Consider the following 17,578-nt stretch of genomic DNA (forward strand, 5'->3'; position numbering starts at 1 on the left):
GCCAGGAAGTTTCATATCAGCGCACACTCCGTTGCAGAGTGAATATCTCATTCTAGAATCATCTCCGCCCTTTTTATTGCTCATGAAAGCAACACATCGCATGTTATACCACCATACATCGACACCTTCAGAGGTGGTGGTCCAGACTGCTGTACACACCAGTACCTCTAATACCAGGTAGCACGTCCGCTTGCATTGGTGCATGCCTGTATTCGTCGTGGCATACTATCCACAAGTTCATCAAGGCACTGTTGGTCCAGATTGTCCCACTGGCTAATGGTTCAAATGGCTCTGAGCACTATGGGACTTAACATCTGTGGTCATCAGTCCCCTAGATCTTAGAACTACTTAAACCTAACTAACCTAAGGACATCACACACATCCATCCACGAGGCAGGATTCGAACCTGCGACCGTAGCGGTCACGCGGTTCCAGACTGGAGCGCCTAGAACCGCACGACCACACCGACCGGCAGATTGTCCCACTCCTCAATGGCGATTCGGCGTAGATAAATCAGAGTTGTTGGTGGGTAACGTCGTCCATAAAAAGCCCTTTTCAATTGATACCAGGCATTTTCGATAGGATTCATGTCGGGAGAACATGCTGGTCACTCTAGTCGAGCGATGTCGTTATCCTGAAGGAAGTCATTCACAAGATGTACACGATGGGGGCGCGAATTGTCGTCCATGAAGACGAATACCTCTCCAGTATGCTGCCGATATGGTTGCACTATCGGTCGGAGGATGGAATTCACGTATTGTACAGCCGTTACGGCACCTTCCATGACCACCAGCGGCGTACGTCGCCCCAACATAATGCCACCCCAGAACAGCAGGGAACCTCTACGTTGGTGCACTCGCTGAACAGTGTGTCTAAGGCGTTCAGCCTGATTGGGTGCGCCTATTGCCCACTGTTTGAGTCGAATTAAACGTCCTGTGGCTGCATTATTCAACATGGTGGCGTTGCTGTCAGGGTTCCTCCGAGCCATAATCCGTGAGTAGCGGTCATCCACTGCAGTAGTAGCCCTTGGACGGCCAGAGCGAGGCATGTCATCGACAGTTCCTGTCTCTCCGTATCTCCTCCATGTCCAAACAACATCGCTTTGGTTCACTCCAAGACGCCTGGACACTTCCCTTGTTGAGAGCCCTTCCTGGCACAAAGTAACAATGCGGACGCAATCGAACTGCGTTATTGACTGGCTAGGCGTGGTTGAACTACAGACAACACGAGCCGTGTACCTTTTCCTGGTGTAATGAGCTGATCGGCTGTCGGATCCCTCCGTCTGCAGTCGCACTATCCTCTGTGCCCTCGGTGGCTCAGATGGAGAGAGCGTCTGCCATGTAAGCAGGAGATCCCGGGTTCGAGTCCCTGTCGGGGCACACATTTTCACCTGTCGCCGTTGATATATATCAAGGCCTGTCAGCAGCTGAAGGTATTAGAATTGTATTAATACCTTCGTATGTAATTGTACCGCCATATTTATGAAAATTGTAGGATAATACCAACACCAGGCAGCTGTTACAGAGTTTCGCCGAAACTTCATCTTAAACCGGGACAAACCCCTTACGAAGTTCTCCTTTCTCTACTTGGACTCATTACATAATCAAATTGGCCGTGGAGTTAATTGTTAATTGAACTCCAATAGACTTCACTTCTCCTGATCTGAAAAGGCTTGTTCGCAACGCGAAACGGCCATCAAGCTACAATTGCTGTCGGGATAGAAATGAAAGAGCTATAGTTAATCACACGTAACAACTTCATGAAATCTGACGAAGATTAAAGAAACTTTTCAGGATATTGCACAACTAACAACTGCTAATTTATGTCGTCTTCCCTCCCACTCCAAGGTTCGCGAATACTAGTGCCTCAGCTTTTACTTTGCCCATTCGGTCATTGGAATAACGATTATACATACTTTAGTTAGTCTCCTTTACAGTGTTTTCCACATACTCCTTTCCTCTTCGATTCTGCGAAAAACCTCATCATCCCTTACCTCGTCAGTTGAGATGTTTATATTTTCCCTCCTCCGCACCCGGGGTGGCCGAGCGGTTCTAGGCGCTGCAGTCTGGAACCGCGCGACCGCTACGGTCGCAGGTTTAAGTCCTGCCTCGGGCATTGGTGTGTTTGATGTCCTTAGGTTAGTTAGGTTTAAGTGGTTCTAAGCTCTAGAGGACTGATGACATCGGAAGCTAAGTCCCATTGTGCCCAGAGCCATTTGTACCATTTGAACCCTCCTCCGCCTTGCAAATGTTTTGAGTGAAATGCCCAGTCGATGCGCTGTTGTTTTAACGTCAATTCTACCAAAATTGAGAGTTCTCGGGGTTTTGTAAAATTCCCGGATTCATGTCTCGTCGCTGTGCAGCCTATGAAAAGGATTGCGGAAGACTCCCAAATAAATTCCAAAGTACAGTGAAGTTTTAATATCAGTATATTTCCAGGACTCTGGTGTCCGAGCCTGGTGAACTGTACCGGTTACACCACATGTACCCAAAGTTGACATCAAACGACACAGAGCTCACAACAATCAACAAACGAGTGTGCCCACAATACATTTGCTCGCAACCCTAGCCAAAAAACGAGTGCCCCAAGGCGCCTGCGTGACCTCTATTTATACTTCTGTTAACAATTACCTACAATGAAAATTACAATTTTAAGTAAAATCACAATTAAAAGTTAAACCGAATATGAGCTACACATTGCTAAAAATTTACAATCTCAGTGCTGAACAAGGTGAACCTATTTTCAACTTAGTTACGAGTTAATATAACATTTTCTGACTAATTATGTTACAGGTAACGATTACATTTCTAAATTTGTTTATAACAAATCAACTAGTGCCTGAATTTTAGTGCTAACATATATCGGAGATTCAATTAACATGCTTTATTTATATGTTCTATTTAATTTGTTGTAGTAATTTTATACTGATAGGTTTACTGGTACATCCTGACCATGTGCTACAGTTCTTTCGATTAATTACTGTACTAATTTTACATTTATATTATGTTTCTCACATAAGACCAATGTTAATCAGCAAAGCATCGTTTCCGAATTATATGTATACTGAAATAGTGGTTATTTTTGTATGTAATTTGGAAACAGGTCACTTTACAATTGGACAATTAGGACTGGTGTTTATCTTTAATGCTCTCCGAGGGGTTCTGATAGGTAGCAATGAGATACAGTAATATTTGACAGTCCACCTAATTTTCAACTTTCGCCTGTAGCACCACATCTCAAATGCTTCGATTCTCTTCTGTTCTGGTTTTCCCACAGTCCATGTTTCACTACTATACAACGACGTACAGAAATTTCTTCCTCAAAATAAGGTCTATGTTTGATACCAGTAGACTTCTCTTGGCCAGGAATTCCCTTTTTGCCAATGCTAGTCTTCTTTTGATGTCCTCCTTGCTCCATCCGTAATTGGTTATTTTTCTGCCTAGGTAACATAATTCCTTAACTTCATTAACTTTGTGACCATCAATACTGATGTTAAGTTTCTCGCTGTCCTCATTTCTGCAACTTCTCATTACTTTCGTCTTTTTTCTGTTTTCCCCTACAGCTATCATTCTCAAAGCTCCTTCTAGTAAAACAACGAAAGTTACTCCCTTCTTCCATGTTGCCTTGACACATGATCCGTCATCCTCTATCTTCTCGTCGGTGTTTCTCATCGTCGGTTCTTGCGGAGGAGCTCCTCATTCCGTATCAGTCCAAAATTTCGTCTATTGCAATACATTTCAAACTGTTCGATTCCTTCTTTTCCGGTTTTCGTCCAGTCCACAACTCACTATCTTAGAATGCTGTGCTCTACATGCTCAGAAACTTCTTCCTCAGACTAAAGCCGATGTTTAATAACAGCAGACTTATCTTGGCGACGAATGCCCCCCCCCCCTTTTTTTGCTTGTTCACTTTTTTGTCCACCTTGCTTCGTGATCGTGTATTCCTTAACTTTCTCTATCATAACTCTCGTCTTTCTTCGGTTAATTCTCAATCCATATTCTCTATTCATTAAACTGTTCATTCCGATCAAAATGTAATGTCATACTTCTTCATATTCAATGTGGATACTAATGTCATCAACAAATCTAATCATTTATATCTTTTCATCCCATTCTTGAACCGTTCTTTAATTTCCGTCTCTTCTTCTTCTTTTTCTTCCTCTTCAATGTATAGACTGAATAGCAGGAAGGAAAGTCTACATCCGTGTCTTGCCACCTTTTTAATCCGAGCACTTAGTTCTTGGTGTTCCAATCTCACTGTTCTTCCTTGGTTCTTGTGTATGTTGTAGGAGTATATTACCCGTCTTGCCCCGCAGCTTAGTGCTGCTGTTCTCTGAATTTGTATCATCTTGCAAGATTTTGCATTGTCAAACACTTTTTCTAGGTCGATAAATCTTATGAAGGTCTCTTTTGTTTGGTCTTGTTTCCAAGTGCCGACTCAGAACTGCCTCTCTGATGGCTTTACCTTTTCTATGGCTAAACTGATCGTCATGTAACACAGCCTTGACTTTCTTTTGTGTTATTCTGTACACTTTTCTTGCCAGCAGCTTGCATACGTGAGCTGTTAAGTTGACTACTCGATAATTTTCACACATAACTGCTCTTTCTATTTTCGGAATTGTGTAGATAATATTTTCCGAAAGTCTGGTGGTATATCGCCAGTCTCATACACCTACACACCAATTTGTGTCGTTGTTTGGTTGCCAATGTCCCGAAATTCAGAGGAAATTTTGTCTATTCCTTCTGTCTTCGCAAGTCTACCAAAGCTCTGCTAAACTCTTGACTGTTCTACATGATCCCATAAGTCTTCCACTTCGACACCGTTATTCCTCAATCACGTCACCAGAAAAGTCTTCCCTGTCAACGAGACCTTCAGTGTACTCTTTCCACATATCCCTTTCGTCGGCGCTTAAAAGTGGAATTCCCAGTGCACTCTTAATGTACATGCCCTTGCTTTAAAATTTAACCGAAGGTTGTTTTGATTTCTCTATATGTTGAATCAGTGTATTTGACACGCATCTCTGATTTGATTTCGTCGCGGTTTTTCTGCAGTCTTTTCGCCTTTGTTCCCCTGGACTTCCTTTTTAATTTCTTATTAAATTATCAGGAATACTGAGAAGTTATCAGAGGAATGTAATGTTGCAATAATCCACCCACTATACAAAAAAAGGATATAGATTGGATCCAAATAATTATAGGGGTATATCCCTGCCGGATATTACTTATAAAAATTTTTCCAAGTTTCTGTATTTCAGAATTCAAGAACAGCTTGGTGGTGAACTAGGCGAATATCAAGGAGGCTTTCGTCGAGGACGAAGCTGTCCTGATCAGATGTTTAGTCTCAAATGGATAATGAAACACCAAAGGGCCAGACACAAGAAACTAATGATCACGTTGTATACTTTAAAAAAGCCTACGATAGTATCCCTCGTGAATCTCTGTCAATTCTTAAAGAATTTGGTTTACATCAGAAACTTGTCAACCTCGTAGCAGTCATCCTTCGAAATACTAAAGCTAGAGTAAGGTTCAGAAATGAATGCTCTGAACCTCTTGAGATTCATACTGGCCTTCGACGAGGCGATGGATTGTCTCAATTATTGTTCAGTTGTGTGCTGGAGAAAATCATGTGTGAATGGAACAAGATATGCCCACCATCTGTTAAGATTGGAAGAAAGATTCGACTTAATTGCCTTGCATTTGCAGATGATTTGGCGCTGTTAGCAAACAATTTTGATGAAGCAAAGGTTCAGATAGAACAACTAGAACGATTAGCGGCAAAGGTCGGATTGCAAATTTCATTTGAGAAAATAGAAATGATGCCCAGCTTCCCAGTTGTCACATCCCATATCATACTCCATACTGATCAAAAAATTAAAGTAATAAAAAAGTTTAAGTATCTTGGTGAGAATATTATCTGGAATGTTAGTGAAAGAGCATCAATAGATAGTAGAACATTAAAATTACAGCGAACGCAGAGAACCACGTGGCCAACCTAGAAAAAACGATCTCTCTCTCTCAAAAAATGTTAAATTTCGACATTATTCCTCCGTCGTTAAACCGGAAGTAACATATGCAAGTGAAACACTATTCAGACTAAGTACTCAAGCAACAAGTGACAAATTGCAGAAAGTTGATAGAAGAATACTCCGAACAATTATCAGTAAGAAACATAAAGTTAATGGGCAATGGAGACTTTTGCCCAATTCAGTAGTGTATAAAGAAAATGAATCCATTATTGATGCAATGCGGAAAAGGATTACATTTTTCGGCCACGTATCTCGCCTACCAAATACCAGAATCCTGAAGCAACTTTTTGACTACTACTGGATCAGTAAAACCAAAAACATCTGGTTTAAACAAGTACAAAGTGATCTGGATGAACTGAATATCACCACAGAGAGAAGAGAAACTGCTTCTGAAGAACTGATACACACGGCTGACATTCAAACCATCAGAACGGAAGAAGTATGTGATATCTGCAGAAGAACAAGCAGCCAGATCACAGCGAATGAAGAAGTTTTGGGAAAGAAGAAAATGCTGAATGCTAAGACCCAAACTTAATCATTGTAGATTCTGCTGTATTATGTTTGATTTTAGTTCTCCAATGTGGGCGTAAACTATGTAAATAAATAAATATATTGTTGTATTCTTTTCCCCGAATAATTTTGTACGTCTTTCTTTCGTCGATCAATTGAAGTATTTTTCTGTTACTCAAGATTTCTTTGCAATCTTGTGATTGTCCTTTATAAAGATATCCATTCCTCTTCACCTGAACTATCTACTGAGGTCGGCCTGTGTGGCCGAGCGGTTCTAGCCGCTTCAGTCTGGAACCGCGCTACCGCTACGGTCGCAGGTTCGAATCCTGCCTCGGGCATGGATGTGTGTGATGTCCTTAGGTTAGTTGGGTTTAAGTAGTTCTAAGTTCTAGGTTACTGATGACCCCAGATGTTAAGTCCCATAGTGCTCAGAGCCATTTGAACCATTTTTTGTCTACTGAGGTATTCATTATTGCCGTATCTGTAGCCCCAGACATCAACGCATCTACCGTTCTTCGTTCCTTCAGTGCCTCACTTCTTTCCAGATTGATTCTTCTGGGCGATGCTCTTAAACTGCATTCTATTCTTCAAAATTACTAAATTGTGATCCCAGTCTCTCTCTGCTCCTGGCTACAACCTACGTATTCCAGTTCCTTATTGTTATTAAATTATCTCCTCCCTATACATTCTCATTTACCAGTTACATATCCTCATACACTTCCTCTCTCACCTTCTGGTTGTGACCTAAATTACAGCTACTGCCATTGGGTTTGCTGTCGATTCTGATGAACAGCCCTATCAGTGAAGTGTTCGCAGTAACTTATTCTCTCTCCTACGTCGCTATGCATATAATCCTACTCCCTTTATCATTTTCTAATTCTGTTTATATTACTGTAATTTCGTCTGACCAGAAATATTTGTCTCCTTTGCATTTCACTTCACTGGCTCCACAATATCTAGTCTGAGCTTTTGCATATTCCTTCTCACAGTTTGTAGCTTCCCTACCACGCCCAATACTCCTGATATTCCACTCTACGACTCGTAGTAAGTTGTCCTTCCATTGATTATTTAGTATTTCTCTTTTTGTTACCTCTCCCTTGGCAGTCGCATCCCAGAGATCTGAACGGGGGACTAATCTGGAATCTTTCTCCAACAGAGATCATCATGATACTCTTCCAATTACAAGCGAAATACCATGTGGATACACACCCTGTGTCTTCAGTGCAGTATTCGCAGTTGCCTTCTGCATCCTCGTGCGGTTGATCATTCTGACTGATCCGCGTTAGTGGCTGTTTCCCACACCATGGACAAGAGGTTGCCCTGAATATCTTTCCGTTCCTCCGGCCTAGTTGACAAGGTGGTTTGTGGAATGAAGTTTCTTATAGGCCTAAATGGAGTACTGTCACCCTCTGCTGATAATTTTTATTCCGAATGCATGTAGTGATTGAATTCAACCCGGGACCCAGGATGTTTTGATCACTACTCAAAGACACTACATTGAGACCACGAGAGTAAAAGAGCGTTTAGACTTCTCCGACAGAAAGTCTGGCTTTAGTTTTCGTGATTACTTGTGTATTTCTGATCCTGCCTTATGTAGATATGCGGTCAATCGACTTGAAGACGCTCAGCGAATTTCGCTTCCTAAATCAGTTAGCTTCTCATGTGCCTCGACGAAGCTGAGATTGTCTGTGAGAGAAGAACCTAGAACCTCTGCATTACTACCCAAACAACAATAGTACCTAAGTCAGAATATTGCTGATTTTTTTTATGTTTACTGTCTTCACATTTATTTATTGTGTTTGAGTTTGCGAAATGTTTTCCAGTTCAGAGCGCATCAAAGTGATCCTACAAGCTCTCGGCCATTGTCAAATGGTAACTGACGGCCATGTCATCTATAGCCGTGTTACTGGCTGTGAAGTCCCGGGTACTCTGTCCGTTGCCAGGTTAGACAATATTTACGCCCCGCATCCACCACGCCCGTTTTCCAATCGCGCTGGCCTGACACAGCAATGTTGCAGGCCGTCGCCTTTATTCAAACTCTTTCCCGAGGTTTCAATTTCAGTCTGGCCTTTTATTGCGCAATTCCAAGAACAGTTGATTCTGTTAATAACCGAGGTGTCGGATGCAATTTTGTGACAATTTTCTAAAGCACGTTCTGCCACGGCTGATCCCGCGTATCAGTGTAGTTCTAAATACCCCTCATGTTGTATCCAGCATTATTCCACAGAACGCACTGTTTACTAACGTTATAGTACTTCCTATCCCCCCCCCCCCCCCCCACACACACACACACACACACACACACACACACACAATTCATGACTGTACTCCCTTATCAATTAATAAGGATTCCCTTATTGATTGAGAAGGATCATGTTGAAAAATAGGTTCGTTCTTTGCTGTCACCTATGTTGTTTGCAATTTTTTCGCCTTCTGCCAATGGTGCCGGTTACTTTCCCGCGTTCTCCTACTGTCGGTCTTTTTTCTATGTAAATGCACATTTTTTTGTTAATAGACACACGCACATCCACTGCTCTGTGATGGATGGTTCGTTGAATCAATATTAGCCATTTTCCGTCATATTCCATTCGCGTATTGAAAAAAGGGAAAGTCTATATGCCTCTGTACGCGCCTTAAAATGGTTCAAATGGCTCTGAGTACTATGGGACTTAACATCCTGAGGTCATCAGTCCCCTAGAACTTAGAACTACTTAAACCTAACTAACCTAAGGACAAGACACAAATCCATGCCCGACGCAGGATTCGAACCTGCGACCGTAGCAGTCGCGCGGTTCCGGACTGAAGTGCCTAGAACCGCACGGCCCCCGCTGCCGGCTAGGCGGCTTAATTTATCATCTTCATGATCTCTGCGGGAACAGTCTGCCTGCTTGGCTGGGTGGTAACGTGCTTGCCTTCCTTGCAAGCGGGCCCGGGTTCGATTCCCGGCCGGGTTGGAGGTTTTCTCCGCTTGTGGACTGGGTGTTGTGTTGTCCTCATCATTAATCAGTCCTCGTCACCAGCACGCAAGTCGTCCAATGTGGCGTCGAATGAAATAAGACTTGTCACTGGGGGCCGAACTTCCCCGAATGGGGCCTCCCGGCCTACGTTGCCATACGCTCATTTCATTTTCCAACCGGAACATATCTGATACTGGCAGTTACAACTGTCACACAGTCACCCGTCACAGTCACCGTCAAATACCGCTGCTATCCGTGAGAACTACGTCGCTTCCCTTCCACACATTTTTTTTCTAAAGTTCGTCGAGAACTTCATTTAAAATTTTTTTTCAGCTACGCAGACCTGTTAAGAGTCTAGTAGCAGCTCTCTGAATTCTTTCGATGTCGCCCGATCTACTTACTTGGTAAGAGGCTACGTGTTTCACAAGCTCTTCTCATTTCTTTTTAGTGTTTCCCCAAAATAATTACACTATGTGGCGTTCTCTAGTCTTGTAAGGAAGAAATAAGCAAACAATGTGAATAGTTTCTCACCACCAAAGAAGGCAAAGATCCAGCCTTGTCCCGGGAAAGCAATGCTGCTTGTCCTGCGCATTGTCGAGAGGTCATCCTCACCAACCGAGAAGAAAAGGACAGACTATAATGTCGCAATACTCCGACCAGTCAGCGATAAGAGATCAAACAGAAGATGTAAAGAATGATTGCGAAAGGTATGCGACTCCTGCACATGACAGTGCGCCCCCTTTCGCGGTTATTTGTTCAGTGTCGGACTACGAAATCGTACAGCATACGCCTTACTCGACGCAACCCCGGCTCCTAGAGCTTTTTCTTTCGTTATAAAACTGAAGAAGCCACGCTACGGACATCTCGTCGGTGATGATGTGGAAAGAGGTTTTCCACAGCAAAATGCATGACATTTGTTAGTCACAGCTAACGATCACGAGGGTACGGCAGCCTGCATGCGTGTCCCACGTACCGTGTCCACGGGGGACGCAGGTTGGCGAAGTTCGGAAAAAAAGCGAAAGAAACGGGTGGGAGAAATACGTGACGTGGGGGGGGGGGGGGGGGGGGGGGTGCAGGGAGGCGTGTTAACATAATACTGTAATCGACTGAGCGCTAGCGCTAACTTGACGAAATACCTCTCTGCTGCTGCGTCATTTTCACTTGTCATTCACGGAGGATGAAACGACGATACATGCATGGAGTGTCTCTCCTGTTCTACAGCACTCTCCTACATCTGTTGCAAATATAGTAGCTCAATCATGTACTATCTCATCAAAAATATCCGGACGCCTATTAGGGCATATTAATATGCCTTTATGACGGCTTGAACTCTGTTGAGGACGCATTCAATGAACTACCTGAATGTCTGAGGAGGAATGGCGGCCCATTCTTTGACCAGAGCCGAGACAAGAGAATGCTGGTATCCGGAAAAAAGTCTACGTTCCAGCTCGTCCCAAAGGAGTTCGGGGCACTGTGCAGGCCAGTCCAGTTCAGGAATGTTACCGTTACCGCCTGTCTCACAGATGCTGCTTTATGACAAGGTGATTCGTCATGCTGATAAATCAGTCATCGTCTCCGAACTCTTCTTCTACTGTGCACAGTACACACTGCTGTGAATGTGGTCATATGCTTCCGCAGGTAGTGTTTGCTTAAGCGCAATAAGAGGACCACACCCTCAACGACAAAGAACGTCCCCGTAACATAACACCACCTCTTCCGTACTTTACTGTTGTCACTACACATGACAGGAAACGTTCTCTAGGCAATCGCCAAACCCAAACCTTTCCATCGTATTGCTATAGGGTATGATTCATCACCCCAAATCACTCGTTTCCAGTGGCTTCGCTCTTTACCCCCATCTCAAGCGATTACTTAGCACTTTGTACAGAAATGTACCGTATGATTATGAGCAGCTGCTCGATAGTTGTATCCCATTGGCACAGTCATTGAGCTAACTGGACTGCTGGTAACGCTTTGGAAGTCGAGGGTGATCCCATCAGTTAATTTCATGTTTTGTTGCGGTTTTACATTGATCGGCGATGTAACCCCAGAGAAGGAACTGCTTTACTGTTGCAAGCGGTGCTACTTTTCACTGTGAGTTTCCATGTTTTGAACTATACAGTGCAAATAACAATTGTTGAGATGAATACTGTTTATTTCTTTTATAGTGATCCAAGTTACGAACCTTACTAACGATCCTTGCACTGAGATATCTACATGATTATCCTGCAGTTAACGGTTAAGTGTTGTTGGTGGGTGCACGCAACTACTTCTGGAGTATTTCTTTACGATTCCTCTCTACAGAATTACGTGGGAAAAAGTGCGAGGTCTGATTTCACATATTTACCACAATTATTATTTCTCCCTATGTACGAGGGATGTTGAACAAGTAATGCAACACATTTTTTTCTGCATGCAGTTTAGTTTTATTCAGCATTCCAATACGCCATATTACTCCCCAGTTGAGACGCCCTGCTAAACCCGCAGGACAGGACAGGTAGTTTAAGTTGTGGAAAGGGGCCAAAATAAGCAGCTGTCAGTTACACTCCAACATACAACCTTTTCCAGAATGAGATTTTCACTCTGCAGCGGAGTGTGCGCTGACATGAAACTTCCTGGCAGATTAAAACTGTGTGCCCGACCGAGACTCGAACTCGGGACCTTTGCCTTTCGCGGGCAAGTGCTCTACCAACTGAGCTACCGAAACACGACTCACGCCCGGTACCCACAGCTTTACTTCTGCCAGTACCTCGTCTCCTACCTTCCAAACTTTACAGAAGCTCTTCTGCGAACCTTGCAGAACTAGCACTCCTGAAAGAAAGGATACTGCGGAGACATGGCTTAGCCACAGCCTGGGGGATGCAGAGTGAAAATCTCATTCTGGAAACATCCCCCAGGCTGTGGCTAAACCATGTCTCCGCAGTATCCTTTCTTTCAGGAGTGCTAGTTCTGCAAGGTTCGCAGAAGAGCTTCTGTAAAGTTTGGAAGGTAGGAGACGAGGTACTGGCAGAAGTAAAGCTGTGGGTACCGGGCGTGAGTCGTGTTTCGGTAGCTCAGTTGGTAGAGCACTTGCCCGCGAAAGGCAAAGGTCCCGAGTTCGAGTCTCGGTCGGGCACACAGTTTTAATCTGCCAGGAAGTTTCATATACAACCTTTTATTTGATCAAACATTACAATGACCAAGAAATTTTTGTTAAAAAAACACACAGTTTTAGTTTTGCAACTTAATTAGCGGCTGAATGCACCGTACAATCTCATGCCTTAAGGGCAAGGCCACTGTAATTTAAAAACGGCTGAAAGCCAATAACATAAAGCTCAACCAAAATCAGAAATTTAAAAGGCAAAGCTTTATCTTAAAACAGTTCCTTAATCAGGCTGAAGGCCCAAAGAATCTGACACTTTCAGAGCAAACAACTTAAATTCAAAATCGGCTGAAGGCCCAAACCATCTGACGCCTTAAGGGCAAAAGAACCTTAATCTAAAAATCGGCTAAAAGCCATACAAGTACAAACAACAAGAACGAACAAGAAAAGGTAGCACACCCAAGGGCGCTCAGAAGTTCCGAGGGTCGGCCTAGAATTCAAACATTATCGTCAACCATTGTCGATCCGACAACAACCCAACCAACAGTCAACGGACTCACCTACAAGCTAACCTCCACTTCACCCGACCAGCACACAGCAGTGTGTTCAATGGAACAACGCAGAAGGTATTGGCGCGCACGACCAATTGTACATTGAGCTGTCAAACTACACACCGACCTGGACGCCGACAACACGATGAGGAAAATACACTGCCTGAATTTACGTCAACGGCCAGGGCAGGTAACCGGAACGTTAACGTCCACAAGGCAGAAGATTCCGCTGGTGTACTTATATTCAAATAACCAAGTACAGTTAAAATCCACCGGAGGGTGGCTAAACTTTGCCCACTTGAAAACACAGGTTGTTGCTCGCGGGAATATCTCAACAGCCGACAACGAACGCCAAACGACACAATGTGAACAGTCGTGACTTGCTGGTAGATCAAGTCAAAACTCAACTTTCATGTCCAGGATCGGTGATCCACGAACCTCCTAGCGAAGGGAACAGCACCACACTCAGACACCGCATAGAGGCCGCCAGTAGGCCCAGCCAAACACGCAGTGGCGATTTCCTTGCTGCTCCACGCCAACCGACCAACTCCTAGGCCCGGAAACGGTGAAAGGACCAAATATACGTCGGCCGATGAGACGACCAACCAACGGTCGTCCCACTCCAATTTCCCTCCGCCGGACAGTTTATGTGTGTAGCCAGCGGTCGGCGATCACTGGCTGTCGGCGCCTCACCGGCGCTTCGTCCCCGACTTCACTGCTGCTGCGTCCCGACTGCACTGTTGGTCCGTCCCGAACTGACTGCCAGACACACGACGACCCGGAAATACTATAGGTCGCTCCAGAGGTGGTACAACAGTGCACTTATCGATACGCGCTGCTGCTGCTGCTCACGGGCAAGTAAGGCATGACGTTAGTGACGCCAGTAAATGGTATAAGAAAACGAAGCGGCAGTACCGTAATAGATGATGACAAACAATACATGCCATGAGCACGAGCTGTTCACGGTTCACCAGTCTCTTGGCTACAAAACTGTGTTTTTCTACAAAATCTCCGTTCAGTGCGACGGCCTTACGCCCCCTTACTGGCAGGAACTGCATGCTCGCATGGTACCATTCCAGTGGTCGACGTCGGAGCCAACGTCTTGTTGCGTTAATGACCTCCCCATCATCAATATATTTCCTCTTTCACTGGGCCAATCAGATGGAAGTCGGATGGCGCGGGAACCGGTCTGAGGAAGAACAGTGTAATAAAATTTTGTGAACTTTTCTCGGGTGCAAGGATTTGCGTGAGGCGTTCCGTTGTCATGGAAACGAATACGTTCGTCTGCATCATCTCGAATGAATGTGTCCGCACGTTCCAACATTGGAGTCGCAGATCTGTGTGGCCGGCCGACACGCGGGAGATCGGACAGGTTTGCGCGACCTTGCTGCGGTGATGACAGACGCCTCGCCCAATGACTCGTCGTGCTTTTGTTCGCTGCTATTTCTCCGTAGATATTCTGCAAGCGCCTTTGAATACCTGTGATGGGCTGGTTTTTCGCCAAAAGAAACTGGATGACAGCACCTCCATTACAGACCCCATTTTGAAGGCAACGCATAGCGCCGCTACATGTCGGAACTTCATGAAACTATACGGACTGAAGGGAAAGCATTCCACGTCTTCCCACAACAAATTCCGCACTTTTTCAGCTGAAATTGGCCGAGACAAAAATGTGCTGCATTACTTATTAAACGCCCCTTGCAGTTAGGAGCTAACAAAATAGTTTGACAAAAAATCTTCAAATGTGTGTGAATTGCTATGAGACCAAACTGCTAAGGTAATCGGTCCCCAGACTTACACACTACATAAACTAACTTAGGCTGAGAACAACACACATAGCCATGCCCGAGGGAGGACTCGAACCTCTGGCGGGAGGGGCCACGCAGTCCGTGACAGGGCGCCTCTAACCGCGCGGCAACTCCGTGAGGCAATAGTTTCACAGTCGGAGGAGAAAGTTTGTGACTGAAAGTTCGCCGCAACGAAAAGCACCTTCGTTTTAATGACTGACACTCCAACACGCCTATCACATCCGGCATTCTCCCTTACGTCATGGTAATAAAAAACGAGCTGCCTTTCATTGAACTTTTTCGATGTCCTGTCCCATACCGTGCAGCAGCACTTGTAAGGTGCCAGGCAAATCCAACACCTTCCATGAAAACCCTGACATGATAAGCAAATCCAGTAGTATGTCACATAGCTCCGAATAAATCGTGACATCAAATTAACCAGTAACGAGTGAGCAAATGGAATACCACAGACTAACACAAGAATGCCTAAATGCATGTCATACCTTACCACCGTGAGACAGATGCAGTTCCGAGGGGAGAAACGAGAACAGAAGCCGAGAGCATAACCGTGTTAAGCTAGAAGGCCCTACGATAAGGGACGGACACCCACGTTGCCAGCTAACCACCAGGACCACCCCCCAGCCCATGTTAAAAGCTAGAGCCCTCCAGAAGAACAGTATAGATCTTACGATAACACTAAAAGGGCCACACCAGCCGCAAGTTTTAGCGTGAGACTTTTTCGCGTCTCTGTTACGTTGCAAACTTTAAAAACATTGCCCCACCACGAAAAGTATAACGTTTCTCATTGGATAGACAGAATTTTTGTAGGTGGAGCTTAAGGTTAACATTGAGACCTTGATTGGTCAGATGAAAACACAGCCAGATAGTTTTTTTTCTTCTTCAAACCAACTTCGGTAAATTGTAGTAAGGAGAAGTTAGAAAAGTGTTGCTTCCGAGACGGCGAGATGTATGGAGCTGCGCCGGCCGCCGCCCCCTGGCGAACACCGACAAGGTAATGAACGCGCGCGATGCAGAAGTCTCATCTGTTACATCCCCTTTTTACGTAATACTAGTGTCGATCATCAATTGAAGCTCATGGTATTCACATTTGCTGCGTAAGTAAAAATCTGAAACGCGATGATTTTTCTGTCATATAATTATTGAGAAGCCACATGCCACTGTAATTTACGACAAGTTAGATGAGTTATTAAAGATAATTGAGGGTCACTGTAGACCATTTTGATAGTTTTCTCTTTTGTGAAACTTAATTTAAACCTAGATTATAGATGTGATATGGCATAGGTCATCCTTCGATCCATTGTAGAACTTGGAAACCCATTCAGGGAATATTCGTTCACATTTATGTTGAACGCAGTTGGTTTTTATCATCCAGGTACCAGGTTGAGATTCATTGGGAGAGTCCTTAGAAAATGTAGTCCATCAACAAAGGAGGTGGCTTACAAAACACTTGTTCGATCTATACTTGAGTATTGCTCATCAGTCTGGAATCCGTACCAGGTCGGGTTGACAGAGGAGATAGAGAAGATCCAAAGAAGAGCAGCGCGTTTCGTCACAGGGTTATTTGGTAAGCGTGATGGCGTTACGGAGATGTTTAGCAAACACAAGTGGCAGACTCTGCAGGAGAGGCGCTCTGCATCGCGGTGTAGCTTGCTGTCCAGGTTTCGAGAGGGTGCGTTTCTGGATGAGCTATCGAATATATTGCTTCCCACTACTTATACCTCCCGAGGAGATCACGAATGTAAAATTAGAGGGATTCGAGCGCGCACGGAGGCTTTCTGGCAGTCGTTCTTCCCGCGAACCATACGCGACTGGAACAGAAAAGGGAGGTAATGACAGTGGCACGTAAAGTGCCCTCCGCCACACTGTTGGGTGGCTTGCGGAGTATAAATGTAGATGTAGATGCAATGTAATGGTTCAAATTAAAGTTCGTAATTGTAATCCCTAGGTATTTAGTTGACTCAACTATCTCTAAATTTGTGTGATACATCGTGTAAACGAAATTTGTTTCCACTTCTGGCACCATGCATCTTACCCAAACAATTTTTTAATTCATTTGATCTTCTGATGTCTTTATTAGACGGTAGATGACGGCACAATCCGCAAAGAATCTGAGAGTGCTGGTGACACGGTCTCCAAAATGGTTTATATAAATAAAGAACAGCAGAGGACCTGGAAGGCTTCCTCAAGGTACCTCGGCTATCAACTTCGGTTTCACTAGCACTTCCCGCCGGTTACTATGAACTGTGGCCTTACTGACAGGAAATCACGAAGCCAGTCGCACAGCAGAGAGGATATGCCATGATCATGCAAATTAGTATGAATACGCTTGTGAGGAACGATGTAAGTAGCCATCAGGAAATCGAGGATACGTGATTGGTGCCGCCTGAAGGAAATGCAGTCACCGTGCGTGAGGCACTTGAGTTATGTAACTGCTTCCTGCAGCCCCCTCCCTTCCTCGCCTGTGTCCTCGGTACAATTTCTTCTCTCCCTCGGCTGCTTTCGGTCTATTGACACGGCGGTCTCCAGACGGCGGCTATCAGCGTTTGCTCCGTGTACTCTAGGCTCACTCAGCACTGAGATAACAGCCTGCGCTGCTTGTTCCTAGTTGCTGACTGGGCACACTGTGCAGCTCTCTCCTTTGAAAA

The 17,578-nt window shown here is 44.6% G+C and overlaps 1 protein-coding gene and 1 non-coding gene across 2 annotated transcripts in view; both read left to right on the plus strand.

The window, feature by feature from the left end:
- Nucleotides 1-17,578, plus strand: part of LOC124802719 (dipeptidase 1-like) — a 518,352-nt gene that overhangs the window by 44,810 nt on the left and 455,964 nt on the right. The gene's annotated exons all lie outside the window — the stretch shown is intronic.
- Trnat-ugu lies at nucleotides 1,305-1,379 on the plus strand. The gene has a single exon. It is a non-coding gene; the product is annotated as a tRNA-Thr (tRNA).

Source organism: Schistocerca piceifrons, chromosome 6 (assembly GCF_021461385.2).
Source record: "Schistocerca piceifrons isolate TAMUIC-IGC-003096 chromosome 6, iqSchPice1.1, whole genome shotgun sequence".
Classification (NCBI taxonomy): Eukaryota; Metazoa; Arthropoda; class Insecta; order Orthoptera; family Acrididae; genus Schistocerca; species Schistocerca piceifrons.